Here is a 24,884-nt window from a genome sequence, read left to right as displayed (position 1 = left end):
CATGCATGTGTGCTTTGGTAACCCTTCTTTGCCACCTGAAACACTGTTGTTCATACTGCCTTTTCTAAGAGAAAACGTGAATTCAGCAAATATATCAGGGCCACCAAAGATGGGCCACTGTAGCCCACAGACTTCCCTGCAGCCTGATAACTCATTTGGCATGATCAGGGGTTTCTTAAACTTCCTGTGTGCCGTTACCTTTTTGTAGGGAGATTTCCTCTGTTCTGAAACCTCTCAAGTTCCCCATTCAGGTGATACTCTCTCTCTCTCTCTCTTGCTGGGAAAGGGAAATGTAAACCCATGGGGGAACACTTGTGTGAAAATTGGAAGCACATGGAAGATGCATTCCCATTGGGGATGCAAGGGCCCTTGGAAGTATGTTAGGGCTTCTTCTGCTCTTCCAGAAGAGAGTGACAGAGTGAGCTCTGGCACATCCAGGCCACACTGAGCAATGCAATAAGAAAAACAGTGAAATGTTAGTTTGCTGCTCTGCCCAGGAAGAGAGTGATAGATTAAGCCCTGAGACAACTACTCACATAGCACGGGCTTAATAGCATCTTTTCAAATGACATTAATAAGGTATCCTATGTTTCCATTGCATTTTTGGGAAGAAAAAGATGCAGCTGGAAGAAGAGCATTGCTCTTTAGTTTATGGAGCAACATTTGTCTTTGTGCCTTAGAAAAACTGAACATTTTCTTGCATTTTAAGAGGAGGGAAAAAGGTTGTGAAGATAAACATTTTATAACTTTAAGCTTATATTTCAAAAGTGACTTCTAAAATTCTGGGTAATATGTTAAGACATGTGAGATTTTGGAGCAAGTGAAATTTTATTCTAGGCTCATGGGCATTTTTATTTCAAATCCATCTCTTTATCCAAAACCTGGTTGTGAGCAGGTATCTGAAATTTAGCATATCAGATTGAGACCCCTGTGAAAGTCTGGCAAGGCCCTATGCAAGGCAAAGGGGGGGGAATGCCAGAGAAACAATACTGTGTTTTTCATTAGACATTTTAGGGAAATCTGAGTGATCCTTCACCGAGGTTTAGCAGAAGGCTAAAGGATTCAGAAGACACAGAATAGCTTTTGGCTTCTTGCAGTCTGTGATGTCCAAGTACACACAACACTATGAAGAATGAAGAATAAGTCAAAAAGAACATTTCTTCTCCCATATTTTCTCTGAAAATCTCAGCCACCTTTGTACAGTAACTTCTCCATTAGCCTTCAGTTCCAGCTACACACTACAGGGATAGACATTCATGCAGAGATGGTGAAGCCTTCATTATTTTTAGAAAGTTCATCACAGCACATTTACTTGTACACTGTGAAGTATTTCCACAATTTAAAACCTAAGGAGTTGTCAAAATAAATGAACAAAGTGTGCTCTGTGATGCTTTATTCTTTATTTATTTATATTTTGTGTTGTCTGTTCAAGTGTTTGTTAATTTGAAAAATTCAACTATTTGTGATAGGTCAGCATCCTAGCTGTTAGCTTGAATTAGCAAGATCATGTTATTTTTCTGACTAGATATGCTCCTAGTAGCAAAATTATTACCTGAAACAGTTATATTTGGGCTGGAAGAACTGTGGTCGCTACAGATAATCCAAGGGATTATTCCATGATGGATTATCCTAAATGAAGGTTTTCCCAAACTGCCTGCTTTCTTGAAAGGTCACATCACTTCTGTGCTAGACTCAGTGTCAAGCCACATTTCATTGTTTGCAGGAGGAAGAATTCCAAAAGGAAGGGATGGAGGTGGCAGAACTGGGTGCCATGTGGTAGGCAAGTCAGCGAAGGGAACGGCGTGCCACACACCTGCTTTGGGGCTCTGCCGTGCCACAAGTTAACATTTTGATGAGCAATTTCCATTCTGTTGTTTTCTCTCAACACATGGGGTTCAAAAAACAGCTAAAAGAAAACTGTACCCATTTGCTCATCTCAGAAGCCTGTGATTTCAGAAGAGTCTGCCAGATTAATTTTCGCATATACACTGTTTCAGAGTTGAAACACACAGAGGATTGCAATTTATCTTTTCAAATTGTAGTGTGATGGCCAAAGAAGAATAGGTATGCACTGCTCAAACTTTATCAAATGCCGCTGACTGATGGTTTATAATTGTCAAAAAAACCCCTCTTTTGCTGTTATCACAACCTTCAGAGTTTTCTCAAGTCTATGAAATAATCATGAAATCTCTACAGGAAGGGTTTTCTTCAGCAGCTATATTAAAAAAACTACAGACATGCAACAATCGTTTTGCTGGCTGCACATCTGTGAAGAACATGCTTTCTATAATAACTGTACTTGAACTTGATTCCCTGTAAACCTGAACTTGGATGATGGAATATAATCTAATGATCTGCTATGTTAAAACACTTCATTTTTGTCCATAACATCCTCTTTGGTTGAGAGCAGGCAAGAGGTGAGGGAGGGGAAATGTCTGCAGAATCCAACTGTCATTGCTGCTGCAGAAAGTGTGCAGGTCTCACAGCAACACTCTTACCCAGACTATGTATTTTAGGCAGAAATAGGCTAGTCCTTTGCTAATTTACCTTGAGCAGTAACTGTCATGTGGTTGAGGAAAGAATTAAACATGTATTTCCTGGTTAAACCCCTAATCTGATATTCATATTGCTGATTTGGTTGTAAATTTTGGCTACTGAAAACTTTCTTGTGGTAGGCCCGTATCTGTGTAATTGGAAAACAGAAGAGATTCTCTCACTTTAATCTGACGCTTATCTCCATCCTCCTTAAGGCAGGAGAAAAGCCAAGGGATTTAGCATCTTCCTTCTTTTTTTGCAACCTACTGAGACTAACTGTGATTAGAAGCTCTTCTTGATGCATTTTATAGCAGGATGTCCATGCTGCTAGATACCTTTTGTTGCTGAAGTCTGAATCATTAAATCATTCAATAATTCCTTATTGTCTTCCAGGAGAGCATTAGCTTGTAAATAGTGACATGATCAACACAAAAGTTATCATCCTCTGACATGCACTTGCACCCGCAGATCATGTTCGTGCACTCGCTGGCAGAGCAGTTTTATAGATTTCTCAGCAACCTTTTAATAAAGAGTTAATTTCACTGGTCCCTTTCAAGGGGTCCCCTTGATTCTATACCAGTAAAGAGAGATGGTATTTGAGAATGGTTGATGTGCTCACAATTTTTGTAAGCAGAGACCTTGACGAGTTCCTCCACAGTCAGTCTCCTTGGGCTAAAATTTCAACCTATTACATGGGGATTTAGCCACTCATTTCCCATAAACATCAATGGGAGTCATGTGGCTAAATCCCTGTGCAACACATTGAGAATGTATTCCCTTATGTTTAAACTCATTTTGATGCAGATGCTTTCTTCTGCAGGAAACAAGCGAAACGTAGAAGCCATTTATTACTTTCATTTGTCTGCCCCAGATCACCAAACTCCTAAATTATCTTCTCTTCTGCCTAGGTACCAGAGTATCCCACGGGACTTGCTGAATCTTTGTGTGACACCAAGTTAGAGGCCAAGCTTCAAGACGTTAGGACAATGGATGTTAATTTGTATTTATTACCTACTCATGTGTGGGGGAAATTGGACAGATGACAGGCTGTCCATTCACCCATGAGAACAAGATTTTTCATTTCTCTCAGTTCTCCATCACCTACTGTATTACATATTAAAGGCGGGACCACATGCTGTTTTTAACTAGTGGTCTTTGACTCCAAGTTACAGTGTAGGATCACTGCTTGGCTCTCAGCTGATGTGAGCTTTGTGATACTCTCCCACAAGGTTAAGGGATCTGCTATGATCAGGATATGGAGACTCTACTAACTTCCTTAGTCAGGAAGAAGGTCTTTTAGATTAATTACTGGAGGGAGGGGAAATGAAAGGCTATCAGGATGTAGGCACAAATGTGAATATACTATTTCAAAATCATCGGGCATGATTTTCAGTAATGGCATATGTGTGTTAAGATGCAATTTTGTGCCTGGAAAGAATTGTGTTCATTATAAATGGCAGGTGCTTTTAAAGCATTTAAATATTGCATTTTCTATTTCCACCTGCACACCAGGTAACTGGGTATTAATATGCTACTAGTTGAGCCCATGATTCATTGCAGGTGCAGTGCTTGGGAAATCAAGGATTGCATTGAGGTCCTGATGAAAATCATGCCCTCAGGCACATCTGAGCTCCATTTTGATCAACAAGCCAAAAATAAGACTTTTATTTCAATTACAGTTCGTCTGATTTTGAACTTAATGATGCAACTTGAAGTCTATTGGCTTAGCTCCTGAGACCCAGGAAGGAGGATGTCTGGGACCTTGCCTATTCAGTGGAATAGAGGTTCCCATTAAATTCACTCTGATCTCATTACATCTTTTATTTGGTCAGAAGCTCTATTTTTGCTCTTCCTGGCCTTATTGAATCTGTTGTTGATTCATTGTGCAGACTTGGTATTAATGAAAAAGACTGCTTCACTCAGGTCTCTCTGGAGGGTGAGATTTTCCATAGCCCTGTGTCTGTACCACGCGTTGGAAGCACAGACTCTGATGGGTTGCCTTGTGAAACTAGATTCGAGCAGAGCTTTATTAATAGGCTGATGAGATGTATCAGCCAGGCGAGGCTGCCTGCCTCCATAATGAGCGAGGGCTGTATTTTACTTCACTTAACGAACAGAAAAATCCTCAGCAATGCCTTTCCTGTACCCCTGCTATCCTCGCTCCACATTCCACTTTCAAAGACCTCTTTAAAGGTCTCTATTATCCCAGCTGCCTTTAGGTGTCACTCCAAGCTTTGGGTTCCTCCTATTCATCCGGCCCTTTGTGTGCTGAGCCCTGCCCTGCCACTCAGCTGCCCCAGCAGCTTGGGGACCCACTGGTCACCCCCCAGCTACTGCCTCCATTGCTTCATGATTGCATCGGTTGTCTGCACTAGTTGCACAACATTACAGTTGAACGAAAATGAAAGTAATTCATTTTAGTAGCTTTTCTCATTTTAAGCAAAGCTGGATGTCAGAGGCTGCACCTGCATGACTGGATTGGTAACTCTGCACAGGAGAGCATGTCTGTCCTAAAATATGTTGTGGGCTGAAGACCTGTGTTTTTAAATTGCGTAACAGTTGAAGGGCTGACTTCTGTCTTGCTTTTGCCAGGCATTGTCAAGCTGTCCTAGCCCCTTTTGGTACTAAACTTCAGGAAATGTTAATCTGGTCCTTTCCATTTCGAGACAGATATGAAAATTTTCGAGTGGGCCAAATACTTTCTTGGCCTTCTGACGAAGCTTAGGTCGCTCATATGGTAAATCATTAATTTGGAGACTATATTCCGCCTTTGCTGTGAGTTAAGAGTGGTGTTCTAATAGCCTCCTTCCATCTGGAACAGTCATAAACCAGATGGATAAAGGATTGGCACCACTTATTTTGAGTCTTTACCCAATTCACCCTGTGTAAAGGGATCTTGCAGTATCTCCCAGACAATTGTTGCATTTATCCAGAATCACAAGAGAAAAATATCAGGATCAGATGTGTGGGCTGCCACTTGGGGAAAGTTTTGGAGAGGGTGAGCAATAAAAATTATACCTTCCTTTAGCAATATAATATTGGAGTCCCTGATTAGGAACCATATGTAAGATGGGTTTGGTCTAAGAATTATTTGAAAAAATGATTATCTAGTTTGAATTCCAAAGTTTATATTACCTTGGATTAAGCCACTTCAATGCAAAATTTTTTTCTTAGATTGAATGGGAAGAGATAGATTTTCAAGAATGTTGTGTATAAAGATCTTGGCATCTTGTCTTACCAGATTCATTGTCTTCCTCCCTATTTTCATGAAAATAAATCCATCACACTGCATTTTAATACATTCCTTTAAAACTATTTAGTAGGAATGAGAATATTGCCAGACACTAGAATTTATTTATTTATTTAGGTAAATTAGAAATATTATTTTCATTATTGAATGGCTAGAAGGAAGAAGTCAAGCAGTTGTGCAAATAGCATTTATTATGGAAAGTGTTTTCATTTATAATATGCCTTTAAAGAACTTCTCTTTGGCCCAGGCCACACTACAGTGCTTAAGAATTGCTTTGGAAACACTTCTGATGCTGCTGAATACCAGAACAGATACATAATGGTAGCCTATTTTATTTTGGCTTAAAGAAAAGAAAGGAAGAAAAGAAAGATAATTCAAGGAAGACTGTAAAATTCAAAATTGAAAGGTTCACAAAGACTTCTTACCATATCACAAACATGGTATCATGAAGTGTAAGAAGCAGGAAGGTGAGTGTGCCCAAATGAGCAAAGGTGTAAGAAGTTGTTCAAGTGAAAAAAAAATACTTTTCACTAAGCACAAGTCCAGGCTAAGCAGATCCATAAGAAAGTTTTATAAATCCCAGATAAAAGTTACAGAAAAAAATATGCAACAGTGGTTGGAAAAGCAAAGAGCAAATCCATAGAAAGAAGAGTTTCTGTACTTAAATTTCAGTTTGAGGGGGAATAGACACTATCAAAGAAAAGAGGAAAGACATAAGGATAGGAATACTGAGGCATTGTAAAGAATGTCTTTTTGTTTGTCATAATTTTTTATATTGGAGGAGATCATTATGATTTTCAGCTGATTAAGATCCTTTTTAGACACCTTCCACAGAGAGGGTGTAGTGACGTATCATCTAGGATTATGTTTCATATGAATCTTAGAGCATTCGGGGAACTGAGACGAAGGTGTAGATGCTCCTAGCCAAAAATAAAACAACAACCAAACCAAAAAATGCAATCTGTTCTTAAAATTAGTTGGAGAAACAAGGAAATTCAAAGATTGCTGAATTACTTTGAAAGACCAAGTGGTCATCTTTCAAGTTAATTTAGCAAACCTTATTTTGGTAGTTTGTAAATTGTTTACCACCATGGTTAAAACCATAGACAATTTCTCATAGGCTTTCTCCACTTGATTGGAAGAATCTGTCCATGCCTGAGTGCTTCAATGCCTAATGCCTCCTGAGCAAACAGGCCATCCCTCTGGTCCCAGGTGTCATCTCTGCAGATGGGCACCTTCTAAAGTACTGAATGCCAGGAGGTTCTGCTGCTTCCCACTACCAGCTAGATGCTGGTCTGTGAAGCAGTAATTGGCAGCTAGCATTGTGTATTGCATCCAGGATCCATTTCCCAGGATATCCATGAGGATAGAAGAGATGGGGCAAATGTTATCACTACAGAAGTTAAAAATTTGTTCCAGTCTGTCTTTGTGGTTTCACAATAAGGAGTGTATTAGAAGAGCCAGTTCCTTTTAGCAGTTTCTCCCTGAAATGTGTTGGAATGTGAAGTATTCAGATGAAATCCTTTGTGCTAGCACCTCTCTCTCTTCATCTTCTGCCATTCCCAAATTGCAAATTTGTCTCAAGAAAGATGCTAAATCGAGGTACTGGGTCAAGAAATGTGTATCTTAGAGCAATTCATTAGAAAACATTTAAAATAAAGCTCTGTCTCTTTTTATAAAATCAAGTTAAATTGAACTATTAAAAAAATATATCGAGAAGAAAATCACCAAAGTAATAAGCAGAAACATATTGGCATTCAACGTGGTTCACCTGACCCTTATAATATGGAAATACACAATTTAATCAGATGTTTACAAACTGCAGACAAGAACACAGCCTGTTAATAGCAGTAGTCCAGTTTCCCTATTGCCATGTTTGTAGCATCAGTAGAAACCAGGGAGCAAAATTTAGACTTTAAACTTTAGACCTAGTTTTTGCTACTAACTCCTTAAATTGGTGCTGGATGAATGCCAAAAACTCTGATCTAACATGGGACCAGCAGGAAATTAACAGCTTTTCTCTCTTAAAATGCCAGAGGTACAGAAGCCGTGTATCTGGTACTGTGGTTCTCAACTTTCTGAAGGCACATAGGCTGTTTTTCATTATTTACCCCACCATTCACAGTATCAAAGTTACAGTAGTCTTGTGGCAGTCTTGCCTTCTGCCATTTTGTTTCAATATATCTTCAAGTCATCTCTTGCTAGAAACTAGAAAAATTGGTAACAAAAGGGCAGTATCACCAGTGTCAGTTAGACTACCAAAATAAGAAAGGCCTGTGAGGATTAGGCTCTCAGTGGTCATGCCAGCTGGAAATAGGTTGGGATCCCATTCAATGTCAGATGGTGGTGGCAGCTGACATCTTCTGCCCTGCCTATGTTAGAGGCAATTCTGTGGTCCCATAGTAAAGTTTTCAAGGCTATTGTCTTGTTTCAGCAGCAGTTCCTGATGATGATGCACCAAAAAAAAGGCAATTCTCTCTTTCTTCAATGAGAGGAAACAGCGTAGAAACACAGTCGTGCAGGGTAACATCTTTAGTTCAGAGGAACAAAAGGTTGAGCTGAGAAGGTCATAGTTTTGGCTTTTCTTGCTTATGTTTGCCTGATTTCTAACTGTAGAATTAGTATAAAATGTATCTCCTTTGCTCATCTGTTTTCTCTGACTATATCTGTAAAGAATTGTTAATGCCTTACAAAAGCGCTTTCATAGCTCACCATGATGATCAATATGTTGAAAATAGGCATCTTAAAATATGGATTACTGATGTGATCATTTGCCCCAGTTTCAACCTTCCTAGATAATCTCTAACACAACAGGCATTAAAAAATACAGCATGTGATAACAGTAGCTGCTTAGTTGCTCCCTAGCAGAGCTACAAAGAACTCTGTATTTTCACTTTGCAAACCTTGGCAAAGATATAATACTGTATTTGCCAAATTTTAAAAAATGATGGAATTTTGCTTTCATGCCCAGGAATAAAACTGCCTAAGGTACCAACCAATAGAAAACTTGATGGTGGGGGGAATACCCCAAGAGCCTTGGATGCTATTTTTTGATAGACTTTAAACATTAGCAGATATTACTACAGCAGGACAGAGAGTTCTCTGGACTCTTTGCTCTGAGAACTACAAAAATAAGCATCCGACATCAAATAGAACAATGAAAATACCTTCTCAGACTCTATCCTGATTTGACAAATCTCAATGGAAAGTAAATGAAATAGTTTAAATGCCAATACCCTGACAAAAATGGAAGAGAGATGTTAGAACAAAAAATTTTATCATCTAGGTTAGCTATTGCTCTCTCTGTTATTAAAATTGAAAAGACAAGTTAGTAACCCCTGGATCATTCAGCTACTAGGTTACTTAATAGATCAACACAGAAGTTTTCAAAATTTCTCTCAATTTTACAAAACACCAGTTCATTTCTGCAACCTAGAGTGAAGCTGTTTACAGCTCTGCACTAAGTAGAAAGTTCAAATCAATTCTTGTCCATTAGAGTTAGATATAACTGATGAAATATCCCCAAAGGAGTATTGTAAATGTATCAAGATGTCCTCCCCCATTACAGAAATGGGGAGGCATGGTGAATTACTTACCTTCTCTCTTACACTTAATGTCTCTGAAATGCTGCCAGGCAGAAAAGGCTTATCTTGTCTCTCTGGGTTTAAGAGAGGTCTGTGCTGTAGTCTGGAATACAGGGGAGGAAAAAAAAGGTAACAGTACTGAGGGCAGACCCATATTAGCCTTTATTCCCAGACAGGACCAAGAACAAAAAAAAAAAAAATTAAGAAAAGCTACTCAATAACCAACAGTGGATTCAAAATACATGCAGGAAATATCTGATCCAAAAATCAGTACTAGGGAGTTTTTAATAATGTAACTGAAATTTTTGTGCAGTGAGCTATATAATAAATTCAGTCATTAAAATGTACACTGAAATAACATTGGGGCAGAACATACAAACAATAGAAACCAAGAAATCCATGCTTAAGGATGTCTCTAAATGCCAAAGCACAGTGAGCATGGTATTGAAAGTAGCTAGCATTCGCAATTTGTCTCCATCAGGAAAAGAGCCTTCAACCTACTTCTCACATGCTATCAGTTTGGCTCTAGGATTGTACTTGAAGTTGTAAAGAAATCTGGGAAGACTAGGTTCTTGCATCAGGGGAGCATCATTTTGTATAAGGCCTTTGCTAGGGATGTAATGAGGTTTGTGGCTGCCAGACACTTCACTTTTTACGACACCTAACTGAGATGTTCTCGGTCTACTGTTGCTGCTGGCATACAAGATTGCTCAGTTATGGGGTCAGTGTGATCTCAGCTGCATGTGACAGTTCTGCCACCAAGCACAAGGCAGTAGAGTTGAGGGGAAAACACAACCGGTAAGACCTCTTGAAGACTGAATGTCAGAGAAAAGAGGAAAGGAGGTACAGGACTGGGGAACAGCCATGCTCTGAACTGGTCTGTGAAAGTGAATCTTGATGTAGACAAGGAGCTCAGGTTTATGAAAGACTCAATAAATATCCAGTGCTCTCTGAGCATTCAGGAAATCAGAAGTGCACAATGCAATAGGAAGAAGTGCCCCCCTTAACAGCACCAGAAAATGTTGCCATAACAAAATATAGTCTGTGCTGCCTATGGAAAACTAGACTCAAACTTTGCATGGTGCATGAATTTTTAAGCAATTCAATGAAGCAAAGGGAGAAGATAGAGTCAGAAGTTTAAAAATCCTTGGTGGGGTTTTTCTGACTCCTGGGAGTTCTAGCACAGCAGCTTCTACTGATCTCAATTGCAACCAAGTGGATGCAGAAGGAAAATCAAAGGTGGAACAGGAATAGTGGAAGTAACTTGGAGGGGAAAAAAGTATTCAAAACAAAATATTTGTTAAGTAAAATCACAGGACAAAACCTAATGAGAAATTACAAAGCTTCAAGGTCCAGTTTAATTATGTGGGAGGGCAGGAGGAAAAAGGTCTGCAGGGTCTTAAATCCCAAAGTGGACAGTGTGACTATTCCAATAGTTATGTCACTGACTTTGAATTCTAAAGTCTGATTTTCAGATTTTTGCATATTATTTTCTTTTGTGACCCTGGCAAGTAACAAGCCTTAGTTTCTAGCCTGTAAGATAGGAATACTAGCACTTCAGTAACCTACAAGGATTTTGTGCGACAAAATATTTTGAAGGTCTTGCTATGAGGTCATGCTACAACTCTATGATTTGCATAAGTATCTAGAAAAGAAATGTTGGGAATGTGGACCTATGGAGTGAGACCTAACTTAAGAGCAGTGGAATGTAGATTTGGTTGTACAAAATGCTCTTCCATCATAAAAGAATGATGATGCCCAGCTCACCTCATAATCTCAGGTATAGTTTTCAAAGGATTCTGCAAAGGAAGTTAGTTTTGTGACTTGGAATGCATTAAACACGCAACTGAGTGTCTAAAGGATATTGAGGTAAAGTAAACTTCTGTTACTGTCAGTAGTATATCATCTCAGCACTGTTCACAATTAGAAGAAATCATTGTTGACAGCTTGGAGTTGATCTTCTACATTTTTCTCTGTTGTTTTCCTTCCAAACCACAGTGTCTAAGGTAGCCTCTGTTCATAACGGCTGTCAATATCTTAATAGACACAAGAAAATAGTTCGATCACTCTACATAACTATAAAGAGACAAGTTCACATTTATGATGGTTTTGGTGGTGTTCCCCCAAGCAGAACCCTTTCTGACTCCTCTGTCCAAAGCACCAGGAGCCAGCCCCCACTGCCCACCGCTCACATGCCCACTCCAGGTGGTGTTCTTCTGGCATGAGCCGCTCTTTTGCATGGTGGGAAAGCAGCTCTTTGCCAGCTCTGTTCTTGAAATGCTGAGGGACCATAGCACAAGTGGGTCTAAAGGCTGCCCAAGGCCAAGGAGTAATCATTTAAACTCCCTGCACTCCAAGATGTATTTTCCTGCTGCCTGCCACTACTGTCACATACTACTGAACACATCTTTTCTCTGGGAAGAGAGAGCTTTATATTGCTCTCAACCAATAATCATATTTGTTACCTCCACTTCTCTCCCACTCTTTCTGGATGGAGAAGGCTCAAGGACCTGAAGTGAGATTGCCAGAAAACAACAAAATGCACCCAAAGGTTAAACTGAGTAATTAGTGGGAAGGTTTCTGTTCTTACTGCTGTGATACAGCTAGAGAATGTTTGACACCTGGCATAACATCTTTAAACTTTGGGAGAATCACTTTCCTGGAAAGTAAAATCTCTGATAAGTTAGTAAGTCTTCCCAAATTAATGTCATAAAATCTTAATGCCAGTCTCTAACTCATGACATGCAATTCTTTGTGAAGTAAAACCATTTGCAAAACTATTAAGAGTTCCTTATTTCACCTGTTTGTATTTTGAGTCTTTTATCTTAGGCCTGGCAAAGCACTACAAAATGGCATCTGCGCATACTTGTCCAAATCCTATTTTATTCTGCCGTATTTCTCTCCTAATGAACATTTTCAAAATGTTCAGGTGAAGATTTTTGTGGTTATGAGGCACTTCTGCATCACTTGGAATCTGTCCTCCTGCTTGAAAAGTTTGTCATTCAGTTAAAAACAGGAAGCATATGACTTAGATGGCCAGACGCATAGTATAAATAACAAATGGCAAAAAAATGAATCCTTCATGTATTGCCAAAGGTATATGTACCATTTATCCAGACTGTTCAGCTCACACAACTGAACAAAAACATGACTAGAAAAGATTGAGGTTTGGGTACCAAAAATAAAAAGGGAGCAAATTTTTCCATTCTGCATCAGTTGTACAGTCAACTCTACCAATCCTTCATGACCAGCCTTAGAGAGAGGGAAAGCTGTAAACATATGTTAGAATAATTACATATATGGCTTTTCTGTACGTAGTATTGCTGTAAGTAGCATTGCTGATCTCTCAGGACCTTACAAGCCACCTTTAACCCTGTTCTGCATATCTTCCTTGAAAATCAAAGGGATTGTATTGCTTCGATACAGAATTCTTCTGTTTCTTTCCATCGTGAATTGCAAAATTCACACCTTTTATTTATCATTTCTCCAGGAATCAAAACTGCTGTTCAGCCAAACACTTTAGATATCACAAAAGACACATCAGAAAGATTAGGAAGTGCTCTATGAGTGTAAAATGCTTACAAGTTACATATGCAAGTGTATGTATAAGTATTTATACAAACGTGTGTAAATATATATAGGTAAAAATAAAATTAAAGATTTGTTTGCACATATGCATGCATGAATATGTATAACTGCTTGATGGGCGTGTGTGCAGACATATATGTTTATATTTGTATATTAAATATGTGATATGTATTCGTATAGTCACTAATTTCAGTCTAGTAACAGGGTCAAAAATAAGCATGATATGCTTTATTAAGAAACCTGCTCTCTTCTCCAGAGCAGTGACACTGACCTTCTTCTAATGCAAAATAGAAATTGTACATGAGACAAAATTTTGGATAAAGACTTAGGCTTCTGCAGTTCTAATGAAGAATATTATATCTCTAACAGAGAAGAAAAACCTGTTTCCTTGTCTGGGAAGAAGCAGTTGTTTGAAGGTGCACAGGTTGGAGAATTGTTAATCTTATTCTTGGGAGGAAACCTTAGCCAGCAGGAGATGCTAATATAGGACACTTAAAATTACTCCTGTGAAAAATTAATTTAGAATACACATATATGATTCATTACAGGTCTGTTACTTCTACATGCATGATATATGGTGCTTTCTGAAACTGATATTATTAGGAGATGAAATTATCTGATTGAGAAAGGTTGTGACTTTATAGATTCCTTTCTAGGAGTTTTGGGCATTGGAAACCATTAAACAAAAATCCTGAAAGCTGCAGATCAACCATCTGCATCACTCAGGACATTACCCTTTGGAAACATCTTATTTCTGGAGAAAATAGTAATAATGGATACCATAATCCATAGATATTCAAGGACACTTGTCCTCCATCCTTTGGGCTTTGTGTCATCTTGGGACAGGTGGATTCTTACTGTGATCATGACACAACAAATGTTCTTGCTGATGTATTTCATCAAAACCTGCTCTAATCCACTCTGCTCCCTGTTGCCCTTGGAGATCATCTTCATTTGGAAGGAGGAGTTGAGGGAGCTATAGTATTCTAGTGGCTTTGTGATGAGTGTGAAAAGCCCCTTTCTGGGTATTTGGAGGGTGGACTTGGTGTATCCTTGGGTCATCTCTGTACTGTTATAAATAGGCTGCTGTAAATAAGAGGACAAATTACTCTGACTTGTTCCAGACAGACATACAGTACGTGCAGCTTAGCAGGCAGCTTTCTGAGTCACTGTATGCAAATCAAGCTTCCCATGAGACTTTGCGATAAAAAGAAGAAAGCAACTTGTTATTTCAGTAATTGTGAGACACTGAGCCAAGTAAACTAAGGCTGCCCATAAAGCCACCTGGGAAAGGACTGTCTGTGGCTTCTGCTTTCTCTCCGATCACTAACGGCACTGGGATTCCCAAGAGTCACTGGACCATCTTGATTAAGTCAACTTTTGTCTTTGGTTTGACTAGAAAATGACCTCTTAAAGGTGAGTCTATCCTGTGCAGTCAAAGGAAAATTTGACCACTTTTGAGTCGGATTCACAGACCAGACTGCCTGCGGCTGCTGCACGTTCCCTCTGGACTGCCTGGTTGCCAAAGCCCACTCACCACTTAAATAGCCATTGAAAACAGTGCATGATGCTTTGACTCTGAGCAAGGAGCAGTCAGAAGAGTCTGGACAGACTGATCAGCACCAATAAAGGGCTCCAATCTGACTGTTGTATATGTAGGAACAAGCTTTTTCTATAAATTCAAGGTAGAGCCATCCAGGATAAATGTGCTCATGGAGTGGGCTTGATACATAAAATGTACAAGAAAATGTTTGCACAGATAAATGTAATGAATTTCGTTTTCTCTCCTTTTGCTTTGTCATTCCTCATCCATACAAAGCCACAGTTTATCTTTCTGTCCTCAGGAACAAGGAAGCTGCCAGGAACAAATCAAAGAGCCCACACTAATGCAGAATGGAGCAAAATATTCTCCATCATCTGTACAGATCTGACCCGCCTGTATTTAAGTTTTCTTTCTGTGCAGGCACAAATGCAATTAAGAAACCTGTGATTTCTCCTGAGCCTTGCCAGTCTGACAGCTTGGGAGAAGGAAGTGAGGAGAATGCAGGGAATCACTGGGCTAACAGTGATTGGCAGCCACACTCAAAATGTCTGTTCAATCAAGGAGGGCGTACCGGGCACCAAGGTCTCACTTCACTCTACAAACTGCGGCATCTCGGCGCTTGGAGGCACCGTGCTCATTGTCAATCTGTGACAGCCAGCACTGCCTCCACAAGCACTTCATTCCTCCTCCTGCCTTTTCTGGAGTGGCAGGAATTGAAGAGGATAGGAAATCAGAGTTAACTAAAGGTGAAGGTGTGAGACAGAGGGAGTTTATCCTAGTAAATGGAAGGCAAAGGTAAACACACAAATTACAATCCTGGTACTGTGGTGGCATGGAACATTGATGGTGCCAGGAGAGTTAAGTAGGAACAGCAGAGAAAAGATGTATGTTAGAGAGTATTACAAAATATATACGTGAAAGCAGAGAACAGGTGGCAGGCTAAAGGAATTACTAGAAATTAGTAAAGAGAGACCAGAAAAGGCAGATAAAGGGACAGGCAGAAAGAAAACTGGAAAAGGGAGGAACACAGTGGAATGGAATTTACAATGCATGCTTTCATGAGATCCTGTGCCCAAAAAAAGAGGTGGATAGGATCTTTGAAGCCTTCAAAAGAGATTAAACACACAATTTAAATTGAAATAAAATGAGAGTTATGAGTGTAACACACCGAGCTGGTCTTAAAAATTCTTCTCTGTATTCATAGCAGCATAGAGTAACATTAGCATGGGCTGCATGACTCAAAGCTCTACAAATCAAAGTTAGCATGGGCCCCAAACATTTTATTAAAGTCTTACACATACACCATGCAATGTCAGTGTGTTCCAAGAGGTTGGGTATTTTTGTCAAAGACATGTATGCATGTATGTGTTTGTTCCCTACATGCTATAGATAACTTTACATAGAAGAAATTGCTACAAATTGCTCATTCTGAGATTTTGGATCAGTTGCCGATTACTTTGCAGTCTTCATACCATGGAAACTCTGTTCTGAACACATACATGCTACATTCCTGTCTTGAATTTCACCACAGATTTGCTTTCAAAGTTCCTTCTGTGCCATGCGTTGAGACATAAACCAGAAAGAAGTGCTAATGCATTTCCTGAAGAAAATAGATATTCTTGAAGAAAATATATATATATATATATATTCCTGATATAAAAGTCTTTTCTGGGGGGAAATGAAGGGCTGCATATAAGGAAGCAGGTCCATAACTTCAAGTGAAGTTCCTAGAAGAGAAGTGGTATATGGAGGCAGCTCAGCTCCCACTTTGCAGAAAGTTTCATTAAAACTGAAAAGTAGCATCTGATAAGACACTTCTCTAGAGCCTCCTAACCTGTCAACAGGAATAAGAAAATCTTTAAAGTGACAGCAGAGTTTTACTCAGTATATTGCACATAGCACGTGCCACAGCCACGTAACAACACTGAATTTCTGTGGCTTTGCCTCTTGTGTATGAATCCCAAGCCGGGTGATCATTTGAGGCTTTATGTAGTATGATATTTTCTTTCCATTTTACACAGATATCAGTAATTGCATATGATAGTAAGCAGTCAAGGATGTGGGTTTTTTAGTGCCTTAAGGTCTGAAGTGGACCCTCAGGCTGAAGCGTCCTGCTCCAAGTTTCAAAGGACAGCAAAATGCAATGACAATTATACTCTTCTGAAATAGAAGGTTTATTGTGTACAGCCAGGGCAGATGCTCACTTAGCTGTAACTGAGCTGCTAAAACAAAAGCTGTGTTTACCTGCTGCTGCTCAGCAGATTTGAAATCTCACAGATCTGTTTGCTGCAATGTGAGAGGAGCCATGAGCATGCTTTAGCTTTAATGGCACACCTCATGATGGGCCCTGAAATACTGCTCTGGGAGGTGAAGAGAAGGTGAAAATACACTCTCCTCAGTCAAAAAATATCTCTGGACCATGAAGTGAACTTTGGATGGGAAAAGGTGCATCACAACAGTGTCAAAAGGGGAAATACAAGGGTCAATAAAGAACCATGGACAAATTCTGCCAGATTTAACAGAACATTAATTCAACCTGCTAGGCTTTAAAACCAAGCTTTTCTTTAACCATTTTTCTGGGAATGTTAGTGAAGAATATAAACTAAAGCCCAGCTGATGAATCCAGGCAACTGTGACATGATTAATTTTTCTAATGTAAATAGTAAAGGGACTGTTCAGTAAAAGATAACCTGTTACATTCTGATTTAAAATAGCCCTATTTAGAACCAGTTGCTTTTTATTATATAGCACATGGGTTTCCCTTAGCATCATCAGGATGACTTCATGCATATCCTGGGGCAAGTTTTGGCCCCAAATGTCCTATAGTAAAGTTCTAGTGGCACACACTGTAAGCTCGTGTTTTGGATAACTTACTTATGACTGTTAGCATTTAAATGGTCACAACTGGGGCCTTGATGTTAATGCCCCATTAATCCTCTGCCCTGGGAGTCAGGTTTTCCTGCTTTAACATCTGTTGCACCAGCAGTAGGTGCACCTACACTGGCAGTATACAGACGGTCAGGTACACAGGGGAGGGTGTACAGGTCTCTACTAAAGGGACTGCTCTAGCAGGACCACAGTTTGCATTGGGTGGAGCCATGCTCATTGGTTCTGCCTGAAAAATCATCTTTATGTATCATAGCCAGCCAAGCCCAATAATGGCTAAAGTTTTTTGAAATGTCCTAGACTCCCACTTGGGTCCACTAGCATCTCTTATTTTAGCAGGAACTGAATCAGACATAAAATAGAGATCAGATATTCTAGTACCTAATACTCTATGAGCCAGAAAAAAAAAAAAAACAAACGAAAAACTTTGCACCCTTTGGATGTCAAGATACCTGTATTTGTAAATTAAGACTTACTTGCATTTGACTGTCTTTTGTTGCTCTGGTCTCAGAAATCTTAGACTTGTCAGAAATGTAGATGCTTTCTGAATATAGACACATGGTGTTGTTTGCATTAGTATCTGGTGGGGAATTGTAATAAGATCTTTCTCATTGTGAATCCTACTATGATTGTCTCTGTGGGGGATGGTTTAAAAACTTCAGCTCATATACAGAGCAAGTTCTTGCTTGCATAAAATTTTTTCTCCCACTGATTTTAATATATTAACACTCTTTGGATGACACTGACTTCCAGGTCATTCTCAGGCATAATCTAGGAGATGCTTTTTGACCTTTGAGGGGCTTTGTGGGGTTTGGTTGCTTTCTTAACAGCTGAATTAGCCTGATTAGCTCTGCCATTGATTGTCTTGCATGCCTTATCTCACTGGCTACGTTGGTGTACCCTTCCTCAGAGAAAATCAAATATTGTTATATTTGGGGGGGAAAGCCCTATCTGTTTTCCCAGGCTTGAGTGGAAGGCTGTGTAAACTGAGGAAAGGAGGGCCAAGCTTGTTTCTGTGAGCGGAGAGACCTTTTTTAATGTTGGTATACGGCAAAGGCAGACTGTTTTCTATATACCAGAATCACAGAATATGCCAAGTTCGAAGGGACCCACAAGGATCATTGAGTCCAACTCCTGGCCTTGCACAGGACCCTTCTCAAGAGTCACACCATGTGCCTGAGAGTATTCTCCAAACACTTCTTGAATTCTGTCAGGCTTGGTGCTGTGACCACTTCCCTGGGGAGCCTGTTCCAGTGCCCAAACACCCTCTGGGTGAAGAATCTTTTTCTAATGCCCAACCTAAACTTCCCCTGACATAACTTCAGGCCATTCCCACAGATCCTGCCGCTGGTCACCACAGGGAAGAGATCAGTGTCTGCCCCTCCTCCTCCTCTCAGAAGGAAGTTGTAGACTGTGATGTTGAAGATAATTTGCATACACACATCAAACTTTTAGGTAGGCTTATTTTATAAATCTTAGTAAATTTTAAAAATCCCTTTACACTTAAAGAGAGTTGTCATAAGTTTTGTCGAAGTGATAAAAATCACACCATTTTAGGCAGTTTGAGTCGCTAGTGACTGCAATGTTATGCCTGGTATTTAGAAAAGCTCTCAGCTGTCAGTCATATCAGCAGTACACATAGAGCTAGGAGTGCTGGTTTTGGACGGGATGAAGGTAATTAAAACATTGTATCAATAAGGACTTACAGTATTAACTTTAAAATTAGCTTGCACTTTGGGGGAGTGAGCAGCATTGTATTTCCTTCTCATATTTAAGTGTTATCCTACCCAGAATGGGTGTCAGAAGTGTTTTGTCTGTCAGCTGCTTGGAAGGTCCTTTGTGATGTACATGGGGGTTTAGAATATGGAGCCAGTAGAAGCTGAGGTAAGCGGTGAAATATTACATGAATCTTGTAAGTGTAGAGGTCAGGTTATCAGTGCACATCAGCTGGAAAATAAATGCACTGCCTCAAGCCACCTTTGTCACAGGACTCCACAGCACCAGGCAGACACATGGTGGGCTTGTCTTCTGTCAGGCTCAGCAGGAATTCCTTTCTGTTCTTTAAAAGTAGCTATTTTTGGCTCTGCAGATGGACAGGTACATACCATTAGTTAGCAGGGACCTGCAGAAAGCTAATAAGGTGCACAGGCTGTGGTTTGTCGACACATGGGCTTCAGGGACCAAACCAGTTGAAAAAATTTCCCTCTTTGGCTGCTCAGATTTGCCAACACATTGCACAGTTCCCCCACTCATACCAACACAGCTGTTTGTAGAGTTGGGCTATGAGCAGAGACAACCAATCTTTCTTTAAATCATAAATTTTTGCAGGGATTGGGGAGTAATTTTTTGCAATGGCCTGGGGAGTAATGAGAATACCTTATGTGATATTGCCTCTAAAATCACTGTTTCATTGGACCTCGAGCCTCAGGGCATGATTTGCAAAGTAATCAGTGCTGCATTTATGTTTACCATTTTGTGCAGGAAGCACCATTGCTGGTACAACCAGCTCAACTTCAAATTCAGCATCAAAATGCATCTTTGAAGAAGTTGTGCTCCTGAAGGTAGAGCAAAGGGAAAGTCTTCTGGGTGTCATACTTGACCAGTGAGGAATATTAGCAGAAGAATAACTCAGAAGCCAATATGATCTTTGTATCATGAAACTCCATGAGATGTTTTTCCTTCACAATGTGGAAGGATCTGACAGTCAGCAGAGCTGTACTCGTAAGACCTCAGGCCAAGCTAGCAGTGTTGGGAAGGTGCTGCCTTGTCAGGGCTACATGGCAGCACCAAATCTGAAGTAAGCATAGAAGAGTTAAATCAGTTAGTGTCTCTGGTCCAAAGGAGGTTGTCTTTTTTCCCCTTGCTTCCAAAAACCATAAAAACAGACACAACTCAAATGATGATATCATTAACCTAATTTTTCTCTTTGATAACACCACCACTTTAAACTGTCATTAAAAACAAGTTTATTTCTGTCTCTACCTACCCCTCGCTTTTCACCCATAAGTCCTTTACTTTCCAGTTATAATAACTAAGGATTATTTCCAGTGCAGGCTGAAATCAGTCAGAAATGTAATAATTTCTATGTCTCAGGTTTAGCTGGTGGTTTTCCTGTCTGCACTCCTTGCTGCTGGGGGTTTATGGATGGGAAGTGACAGCAGTGTTTCACCTCACTTGCATTCCCTCCATTGCCACCCCCTGCATGACTTTAATATACTTTTTGTCTGTGTGTGCAGCTTTTTGCAGTGTTTTAATACTCCAGTAAGTGGAGTATTATTTTTTCTTCTATTTTCTTATATCCATTCAATAGCATGGAAAGGTTCAAGGCTCACTCTGTCTATCTGTTGCTGACTTTCTTAGGATGCTTTCTAGAGAGCCTAGTTCCCTTTTTGCACAATCAGGTTTCTGGATTTGTGATGCAAGCATTTAAACTTTCCATAGCCTAGTCAACTCATGGTTCAGGAGGCCACATATCCTTTGAAGTAATTTCCCCAATTCCATTCTCACATCTTGTTGCCTGATCCATACATGCTATTCTATTTTTATGCAGAGTGGATTATTTATCCACTCTGCTGTGTGGCTATTCCTCGTTGTACTGTCTGATGCTAAAAGTCCTTTCCTCAACTGGCTAGGTTTTGCTTCTTGCTGTTTTACTTCTTTCTTCATGTACAGCTCTGCCTAATTCACAAGATTATCCAATGAACATGAATTTAGTCTCCTTCTGGTTAATCATCATCTAACCTGCCAAAGTGTGTTTCATGGGTTTCCATATTTTTACAGATGGCTTTTAGGCCACAAAAACAGAGTGTACCTTGGAGTCATCAAACTGGAAAAACAATCAAGACCTGCTCAGTCCATCTTCCCAGGGCCAGTGAAGGATGGTGTGTGCATCACGTCTAGTGTTTTGTCTAGGTCAGTTTTAAATACACCGTCAAACTTCAGTTCCTTCCCTAAGCATATTACTCTTCAGGCTTATGCTATTTGCTCTTTGGAATGTCAGCTTTATGTTACTGGTCTTGATTTTATCTCTACACCTTTTTTATTATTAGCTACCCTCTCTTCTTTCCCTTTTTTGTTTCTTTTTTTCTCTTTTTTGTTTCTGGCATTTGCACCTTTCAATTATATGAAGCTTGTTTTCATGCCTTTCCCTTCATCTGATAGTCACTGGCACTGTAACTGGGCTATTGCAGGTGTAGTTCTTCATTTCTTTCCCTAATAGCTCAGTCTTTCCACCACTCTGGTCATTTATATGGCAGCTCTTTGAACTCTCTCCAATCACTCTGATGAGGAGGTGCCCAGAAACAAATCTCACATTCCAGGTGATTTCACCTCAGAGCAGAGACAGAGATACTATTGCTGTAATCTTGCTGTTATGTGATGTGATTACTTAGCTTTTAATGTTGATGATTTGTCTTGACTTTTCTCTGTGTGTTCAGTCTAGACTGTGGCCATTGTCTGTGGCTCTTTAAAAGATCCTCTTTAGAAGCCTCCAGGTCTGTTCCATTGATCTGAATTTGTTCATTTTCCTTTCATGTTCCTTCAACCCCTTTCCTCCCTCATTTTCCTCAAGTGTAGTTGTCACAGAGCTCAGTATAATCCTCTCATGGTTCGTGTGTTTTGGATACTGCAGTTAACAGTTCAACTCCCCCTGCTCTCAGAGCCAGTCCTGTGGGCTGAGTTTTTGAGGCTACTTGCTCCAATGTGCAGCAAAAACAGGCACTCAACTTTAGTTACCTGAGTCTATCCAAGGCTTTTTAGTAAAAGTTTGGGTAAGTGAATCATATTGTCCTGTAATGAGTCTTCATGAGACTAGATTGTAAAGTAACATGCACCTGCAGCAAAATGCTCGTTCTGGGTACTTCTGCCCAGTCTTTGGGTGAATTATGCCCAGATATTTCACCTTTTGATGTTTATCCATATAAAAAGAACCAAAAAGAAACAACCTGTTGAGATATTTTGGAATTTTTGGAGGTGTATGCATTCCACGACAAATTTTGTTCTAGCACTTACTGTCAAAAGAACTGACATCTGGTTAAAGTAAACAAATAGTCTGAGGAGCTTCTTAAAATGCATGAAATGTAAAAGACAAGATTTCATTTACCTACAGTGCTCTCCACCAGGTAAACCTACCTTGTCCATCTGACAGTTAAATATTTTGATCCTTGTTATGCTTATGAACATGATGGGGGGGGTTGTTATCATTGTTCATTAAATGTTTACTCTTGACATGCATATATTCAGACATAAAAAAGCTTTTTCACTTCCGTATGCCCAGAGTGCTTTGGGTTCCTGCTTAGCTGTAGTGTGGAACCCCTTGAGTAGCAACACTACTTGTGACCTTTGTGCTAACTGCGATGTCATGACCTCCGTCCTAATTGTAGCTTAGTATTGAAAAGGCAGAATTTATGTCCTTGTTAGCAAAGCCTGTTCAGGATAAGATAAGGAAAAGATACATACCTTTCCACTGTCTGCTAACTTTGATAGTGCAAGATAAGAAAAATATGCAGAATACAGTGGAAGGCACCTATGCTGTAAATAAGCAGCTATAAGTATATTTGCATTGGAATGCATTTTGAGTTCTCTGTGTCCTGTAGATGAACATAGTTGTGGTAGTCCTTTTGGGTTGGTAACACATCACTGCTTGGGGTTTTGGTAGATATATTCTTAATCAGTAAACTAACCAGAGTTTGGGCAGTTCTAGCTCTTGAGTTCTTTCTTAACTCTTACTAGAGACAAGAATTGTGACAAACATCAATGAACCTATTTGATTCTGCAGATCTGACTCATGGTATTTTATGTCTTCTGTTTGTCATTTATGTCTAAGTAAAATGGTTTGGAAAAGTTGTATCAAAGTTGTATTAAATCAGAATAATTTTGTTTTGTTTTTATAATTCTCTTCATTTTAGCATTCTTATTTTTTATCTCTTTTTCTTTCCTTCTGATTTAGTTTATGGGTTTACTCTGTCAAGGCCTATTCTACCACATCTACTATTAGAAAACTCAAAATTTTTAGAAAGCCAGGCCTACTTTAAACACAAGCAAAAAAGGTAGTTGCCTAAGGTTGTGGATTGGTGGACCAGAGAGACAGAATGGTTGGTCCCCAGAGTCTTAGAGCAATATGGTTTCTCGCCTGAACTGCTGCTGTCAAGAGTCTGTGCAAATAGACAACTCTCCAAGTAGTCGTAACTTCTCCTCATCTCTGTTTTTATCAGACCAGCAGAATGGTGTTACCTCACTGGGATAACACAGGCATGTGTACACAATGTCTTAAGGATGCAGCCAGCCAGGGCTCCCTGTTACCTCTTGTATGATGATGTTTGCAGGGGCAACTTCTTTGCCAATTAGCTGGGAAGCTTTACACTTCCTTTGGAAATAAAATTTAAAAAAGGAAGTTATTTGTTCTTTTCTTTTGATTTCCAGGAAGTGGTTGAGCTGTGGAATTTCAAGTGTTTCCCAAATCTTTATGTTCTTTTTTGTCTTTCCTTCCATGTATAGTTTCTACATAAATACCTTAAAGGTCTTTGCTCAGCACCCATGAGTTAAGCTTTAGAAGATGCCTGCGAAGTAGAGCTATTATTATCTTGATTGGCCTTACAGAGAAGCTGAAGCACAGAGCACTGAAATATCTTTCTCAAGGCCAAGCACAGATTCCCCAGAAGAGGTGTAAGTAGGACCCAGATTTCCTGATTACTAGTGCTGCTCTTTAAAATAAATAGAATTCCCTTTTGACTTCTGAGGATGTTCTTTGATGGTGGTGACGGCAGTGTAGCAAGCCTTGTTTCATATTTGTAAAATTTTTCTTTTCCTTTTTGATCTCACATCCTTTAAACCTTATCATTATTATTATTTTTATTGATGCCAGCTCTAAAAAATTTCTATTTTTATTTCGGCAGTCATGAGTCCTCCATCAAACTGGTGGAACTGTCACTTATTAAACTTCTTCATAGTATTAAAATTGATGAGATTGATTTGAGGCTGCTTCTACTCTTTTTTAAAAACTTTTTTTTTCTCTTTTAATAAAGGAAAATCAAACTGATATGTTCCACATTTACACCTGTACTTTCTTTTACTTGGTATATTCTTATTGATGGCTCTATTTCTTACTATTTCTTTTCTATTATCATGCGTATCCATTTGTAGTAAAATACCCATCTATCCTCACTGTTGTATTTTCATACTGCAGTCAAAAAGCTCATTGCCTCTCAGGCACCAATTGCAAACCCTTTTCTTTTCCATCCTTTCCTGGAGATTTTTGTGGCAGCTCAGTCCTGCTGAAGACTAAAACCTTTGCCTCTTTTTCCTTACTCATGCCATGAAGTCATAGCTGTCTGTGATATTACATTGGATTGCTCTGGGAAACCTTGTGATATCTGAAGAAGAGGATTATAACTAGGTTAACAAAACAGTGGCAGGACTGGAATGTTAAAGGTGTTTATCATACCATAAAGCACCTTGGTAATTAGAAATTTAAGCACAGACGTTTCCTGTTTTTTGAGGG

The 24,884-nt window shown here is 39.5% G+C and overlaps 1 protein-coding gene across 14 annotated transcripts in view; it reads left to right on the top strand.

Moving 5' to 3' along the window:
- Window positions 1-24,884, top strand: part of ZBTB20 (zinc finger and BTB domain containing 20) — a 449,521-nt gene that overhangs the window by 376,507 nt on the left and 48,130 nt on the right. The window contains exons 1-2 of one of the 14 annotated variants that reach the window (XM_018074641.2): window positions 19,152-19,401; window positions 21,167-21,298. The exons of 9 other annotated variants lie outside the window; for them this stretch is intronic. The gene's annotated coding sequence lies outside the window, so the exon portion shown is untranslated. Of the gene's footprint in view, window positions 1-19,151; window positions 19,484-21,166; window positions 21,299-24,884 lie in introns of those variants that run through there. 4 more of the 14 variants (XM_018074639.2, XM_018074640.2, XM_018074643.2 and 1 more) reach the window with 4 other exon arrangements.

Source organism: Manacus vitellinus, unplaced genomic scaffold (assembly GCF_001715985.3).
Source record: "Manacus vitellinus isolate BGI_N305 unplaced genomic scaffold, ASM171598v3 scaffold_28_pilon, whole genome shotgun sequence".
NCBI classification, from domain to species: domain Eukaryota; kingdom Metazoa; phylum Chordata; class Aves; order Passeriformes; family Pipridae; genus Manacus; species Manacus vitellinus.
This window is presented reverse-complemented; position numbering and strand designations above follow the sequence as displayed.